Raw genomic sequence first — 6,000 nt, 5'->3', positions numbered from 1 at the left:
TTCCACTTGAACTGCTGTTGGCATTGCTCGCACCATTGTGTACGGTCCTTTCCGTGTTGGCTCAAGCCACTTTGTTTCGGAACACTTTGATGTGCACCTGATCGCCTGGCACCACTGGTCTCTCAACCAGCTGTTCGAGACCTGAGTCTCTGGTCTCCTCCTGTAGATAGATTGTTCTGTGGATTGCAGTTAATTGCTCCATGTAAGCTGTCCACTCTGTTTGCACCTGCTCAAGTGGGGGCCCTTTAAAGGGACCTCTCAACTGAGGTGCCGGCATGGGTCGACCCGTTAGCATTTTATGCGGTGTTAGTGCGTGACTCTATGAGTCTGCATAGGAAATCTCATTAGTGCAAGCGGCAAAGCATCTAGTTAGTTTAGTTGAAGCACAGATTCAATTCAATTTCACTTTCCAGGTTCCATTGATCCTCTCAACCATCCCTTGACTCTGTGGATGATAAACGGCCCCACAGCGCTGCCTGATTCGCAGCTGCTGCAGAATGCCTCTTGCACTTTTATAAACAAACACTTAACCATTATTTGAACTAATCTCTGATGGAATGATAAACCGATGAATCAATTCTCTTACTTTTTACGACTATTTATCCAATATGTATGACCGATATCCTTGTGGTGGCGTGACCTCTGGCTCCAGTGACACCATTGGTGCCAAGACAGCAAGCTGGCACTTTGATGCTACTTTCGCTGCCTCATCAGCCGCGTTATTACCTTTACTGACCATTACGTTACCTTTTCAATCATTTGACACTTTACCACTGCCAGATTCGCGAGGAGCATCATGGCTGCAATCAGCTCCTTCATTTGGACATCATGTCGCACTGGACTTCCGTCTGACCTCCTGAACCCACTCTGCTTCAAAACTGCTTCAAACAAATAGCATGGATGGAGAGATATCAGTAATTCCCCATGGGATAAACAGATACTCTAACTTAGGCTATCAATGCTAAAATTTAAATTCGAAACTTGGTTTTGTTTAGATTTTAGAAATATTTTAAGTTTTAAATTTAGAAAATTTGTTTTGGTTTGTAATAGTAATAGCGACATCTTTAAATTTAAGTTTTAGAAACTTAGTAATAGTGACACATTCAACCTAAAAAACTTTGTTTTGTTTTGTAATAATGACACACCTGAGGGTGGTTTTTAAACCCTTTTGAGTACGTCTGATGTAAGTGTACTTCTTACCTCTATATGTCAAAGTAAACCAATACTGGGATTCCTCTACCAGAGGAACTCCATGGACCTGCCGGGCCACTTGCTCCGCCCCGCAGGGACTGGCCACGGTCCTGCCGAACACTCGGGTTTCTCGGTGCTCTCGGACAGCTGTAAACAAAGTGTCCCCTCTCGCCACAGGCCCAACATGCCCCCGAGGACCTTCGTCCTCCAGGTGCACCTCTTCTTGACCTTTGACAGGGTCGACGATGGACTTGCCCCTGTGATGGCTGTTCAGCGGCCCCCGCTGTCATGGCCTCATTTCGTACTTCTTGCTTCGCTTGCAGTTCTTCTAACTGCAACCGTGCAAGTTCCCTTTGCATATCCTCCTCCTGCTCCTTCCGTTTCAGTTCTTTTCTGTATTTGTTTACTGCATGCACCACGTGGTCTCGGAATTGTCCATGTGACATTGAATTCAACCCCACCACATCCTCCAGCCTCCCCTGAGCTGGGGCAGGCAGAGCCTCTTTGATGGAAACTCTGAACAATGTCACCCAAGCTGGGCTCTTCTCGATTTCTCCCTCAGACTCTTGTCTCCATTTCTTCAATTGTTGTGCAATGTACACAGCTGGACTCTCTGTTCCTGACAGTGGTTCCCCCTTTAATGCTTCGAGGTCCACTCCCACAGGAAACTCAGCTCGTAACGCTCTCCAGAGTGCAGCTCGATATGCATTAAAGTCAGTTCCATCAGCTCGGTGGCTTAACATCCAGTCATTCTCACTGTGTCTCAAAATGCCCTCCCTGGTAGAAGTTCCAAAACACAGTGCCCACACTGCCTTAATGTGTCCCACAGTCAACAGTTTATGCTCAGTCTCTTGTTCAAAAGCTCTTATCCATCTACTTGCACCTGTGTGAATGTCCGGCAGTCTGGCAACCAGCCTCGCTAGGACGAGCGTCTGCCACGGCACATACTGTCCCGGCGTCATTTCTATCAAATTCGCTGCTGACGCTGTTGGACTCTTATGTTCTTCAGAAGATGCCTTTTGAACTGGAGGTGCCAGTTCTGGTGATTTTTGGTATTGTGGGAGCTGTCCTCTTGCCTGATCTGAATTACAGACGGCGCCTGGCTCAGGAGCTCCATGACTGCTTGATGCAGCTATTTGTGGTTCTGGACGTTCATGAGATACTTTATGATTTTTTATTTCAGAATCTCCTGGCAGTGTTGGATATAGCTCTGCATTTTCAAAGAAATGTAAAACTGTTAATTCAAGCTCTCTTTTTTCCTGTCTCTTTTTGCCTTTGTCCTTTGGTTTATAAGCTTTAATCCTTTGTTCCATAATCTTACAGGTAGTTACATTGAAAGTGCCCCCTTTTGGCCAGGGTGAGACATTATTTTTTGTTCGTTTTTCCCATTTTAGAGATATCTTTTTAATATCTTTGGAATGTTCAGGATGTTTGGCGCTGATGATTATTGTTGGTGTTACATCCATTGTTTCACCTAGTTAGTTCCCTTCTTTTGACTTTTTCTTTTTATTTACTTATTTATTGTGTGATAATCCATAAACTTGTGTATTGTACTTGGTACAAAACGGTGATTAACTGATTTGATGGTGGTGTATTCAGTCTGTGTATTGTCAATCAGAACGGATCACCAATATGTCCATTGCCAGTTGTGTTAGTCAACTGTTCGGAGTGCGACCTTTGGTCATGTGGTCGGTCGCCAAGTGGGGTGGGGCCGTAGGAGAGTTTTCCCAAGATAAGAACATGAGTTACGAAAGTAGCAGTCGGTGGGTTTTTCGCTCCTATGCACTGCGAACAGTGGACAGGTGTGATGGCAATGTTAAAATTGGTGTTATTGTTAAATTCATTTAATCATTGAATGTGATTCGGGTGCGTATAAATGTTCCTTTTCATGTATTCGATATGTTCCCGTTAATTGGGTTTGTATAATTATTAGAATAATTTATTGTTGAGTATTAATCAATTATTAATTAACTAGGTGGGATGATTTTCTTTCATTTTAGATTATTTCTTTATTAAATCACTGATAAGTGATTTCAGGGGGGACTATGTGGGAGAAGGATGTCATGACATCTTCATGACATCTGGCCTAGTCACATCTTGTGCCTTGTTGTTCGGTTCATATGAATGTGGGTAAAAGGTAGAATGGGCTGTTTACATTTAGGGCAGAAGCTCGGCGTCGCAGAGAGAGATTGGGGCCGGATGACGCACGCATGTTATGATTAAACCAGTATAAAGTTTGTTCACAGCAGGAAGACGGTGGACATTTTGTACATCCTGTATGCATATTTGCTGTGACAGTTTGTTCAATAAACTCCCCAATGGACTGCTGACCGTTAGCGTACTCGCCTCTATTTTCTCCACAACAGTTTCTGTCTGGTGGATCATTTTGTGATGAATATAAGGTTTTATAGAAGTCCCTAAAAGCATTGTTGATTACATAGCACAGAAACTGCACTGCTGAAAGTTACCAATGATCTCCTCTTAGCCTCTGATAGCGGACTTGTGTCTGTGCTTGTCCTGTTGGATCTCAGTGCTGCATTTGATACGATCGATCACAGTATCTTATTACACAGACTTGAACATGTTATTGGGATTAAAGGAACTGCATTAGGCTGGTTTAAGTCATATTTATCTGATAGATTTCAGTTTGTTCTTGTAAATGAAGAATCTTCCTCACACACCAGAGTAAGTCATGGAGTTCCTCAGGGTTCTGTGCTTGGACCGATTCTTTTCACTTTATACATGCTTCCATTGGGTAACATTATTAGACAGCATGGCATAAATTTCCATTGCTATGCTGATGATACTCAGCTGTACTTATCTATAAAACCAGATGAACCCAATAGGTTGGTCAGACTACAAGCATGTCTTAAAGACATAAAGACCTGGATGACTCAGAACTGTCTGCTTCTAAATTCAGACAAAACTGAAGTCGTTATCTTTGGACCTGAGCGTTTCAGGGAGAAATTGTCTAGCTATATAGTTACTCTAGATGGTATTTCCTTGGCTTCTAGTTCTACAGTCAGGAACCTTGGAGTTATTTTTGACCAGAACTTATCATTTGACTCGCATATAAAACAGGTTTCTAGGACTGCCTTCTTTCATCTTCGTAATATTGTTAAAATCAGGAACATCTTGTCTCAGAGTGATGCAGAAAAACTAGTCCATGCATTTGTTACTTCAAGATTGGACTACTGTAATTCTTTATTATTGGGCTGTCCCACATATTCTCTGAAAAGCCTTCAGTTGATCCAAAATGCTGCAGCCAGAGTTCTGATGAGAACTAACAGCAGAGATCATATTTCTCCAGTTTTAGCTTCTCTTCATTGGCTCCCTGATAAATTCAGAATAGAATTTAAGATTCTTCTCCTTACATATAAAGCTCTTAATGACCGAGCTCCATCATATCTTAAAGATCTCATTGTAAGATATTTTCCTAACAGAGCACTTCGTTCCCAAACTGCAGGTTTACTTGAGGTTCCCAGAGTTTCTAAAAGTAGAATGGGAGGCAGAGCCTTCGGTTATCAGGCCCCTCTCTTGTGGAACAAGCTGCCAGTAAATGTCCGGGAAGCAGACACCCTTTCTACTTTTAAGACCAGGCTGAAAACTTTCGTTTTTTATAAAGCTTATAGTTAGGTCTGTTGAATCTGATAGTGTGTCTGCTAGTGTGTCTTGTCCTGCCTCCACCTCTGGCACCCTCTATACTTTCATTACCCCCTACCCGAACCAGGGTTTGAATCCCATTCCCGCCTATCTTACCTCTTTTATTTCTACCCCTACCCGAACCAGGGTTTGCATCCCCACCCCGCTGTGACTGGTGTGCAGTTGGTGAGAGTGAGTTGTATGGCTTTGTTTTTGCTGGTATTTTTAGTGATTATAGGACTGTTTAGGTGAGTTTGTCTGCTGAATCTGCTAGTGTGTCTTGTTCTGCCTCCACCTCTGGCACCTTCTATACTTTCATTACCCCCTACCCGAACCAGGGTTTGAATCCCATTCCCGCTTATCTTACCTCTTTTATTTCTCCCCCTACCCGAACCAGGGTTTGCATCCCCACCCTGCTGTGACTGGTGTGCAGTTGGTGAGAGGCTGAGGTAGCTTGTGGCTGTAAAAGATGGTTCTATATATGGATCTATATAGGGAGTATAGGGAATTACTCACTGAGTCTGGTCCTTTATTTATTTATTTATTTTCGTTAGCACAAGTTTCTTGTGTTTACCTTGAATAGGGATGGCTCAGGTGATCCTGAAACATCCCATAGTTAAGCTGCTATAGGCCTAGACTGCTGGGGGGCCTCATCTGTCACACCTTTCCTCACTTTACTCTCTTTATGTATATGTGACATTATTGTGGTCATTAACTCGTGTTTCCCTGTTCCAACAGATATCCTTTGAATGGCGTTACAGTGCCGCCGCCGCCGCCGCGCCCCCCCCCCCCCCCCCTTTCTGTCTTCTCAAACCCCAGCTGGTCGAGGCGGATGGCCACCCTTCCTGAGTCTGGTTCTGCCAGAGGTTTCTTCCTGTTAAAAGGGAGTCGTTTCTCTCCACAGTAGCCTCAGGCACGCTCAGGCCGGGAGATTGGACCGAAAAAACAAAAAGTTTTCAGTGCAATCTGTTGGTTTTCTTAGCTAGGAAATTGTTTTTGAATTGGCTCTATATGAACGAATTGGATTATTTTATGAATTATGATTATTATTAATTAATTTAATTCCAATTGGCTTGAATTGGACTTACTATCTAATTGCCTTGAGATGACATTTGTTGTATTTGGCGCTATATAAATAAAAATGAATTGAATTGAATTGAATTGAAT

The sequence above is a fragment of the Odontesthes bonariensis genome, chromosome 4, assembly GCF_027942865.1.
Source record: "Odontesthes bonariensis isolate fOdoBon6 chromosome 4, fOdoBon6.hap1, whole genome shotgun sequence".
Taxonomy (NCBI): domain Eukaryota; kingdom Metazoa; phylum Chordata; class Actinopteri; order Atheriniformes; family Atherinopsidae; genus Odontesthes; species Odontesthes bonariensis.
This window is presented reverse-complemented; position numbering follows the sequence as displayed.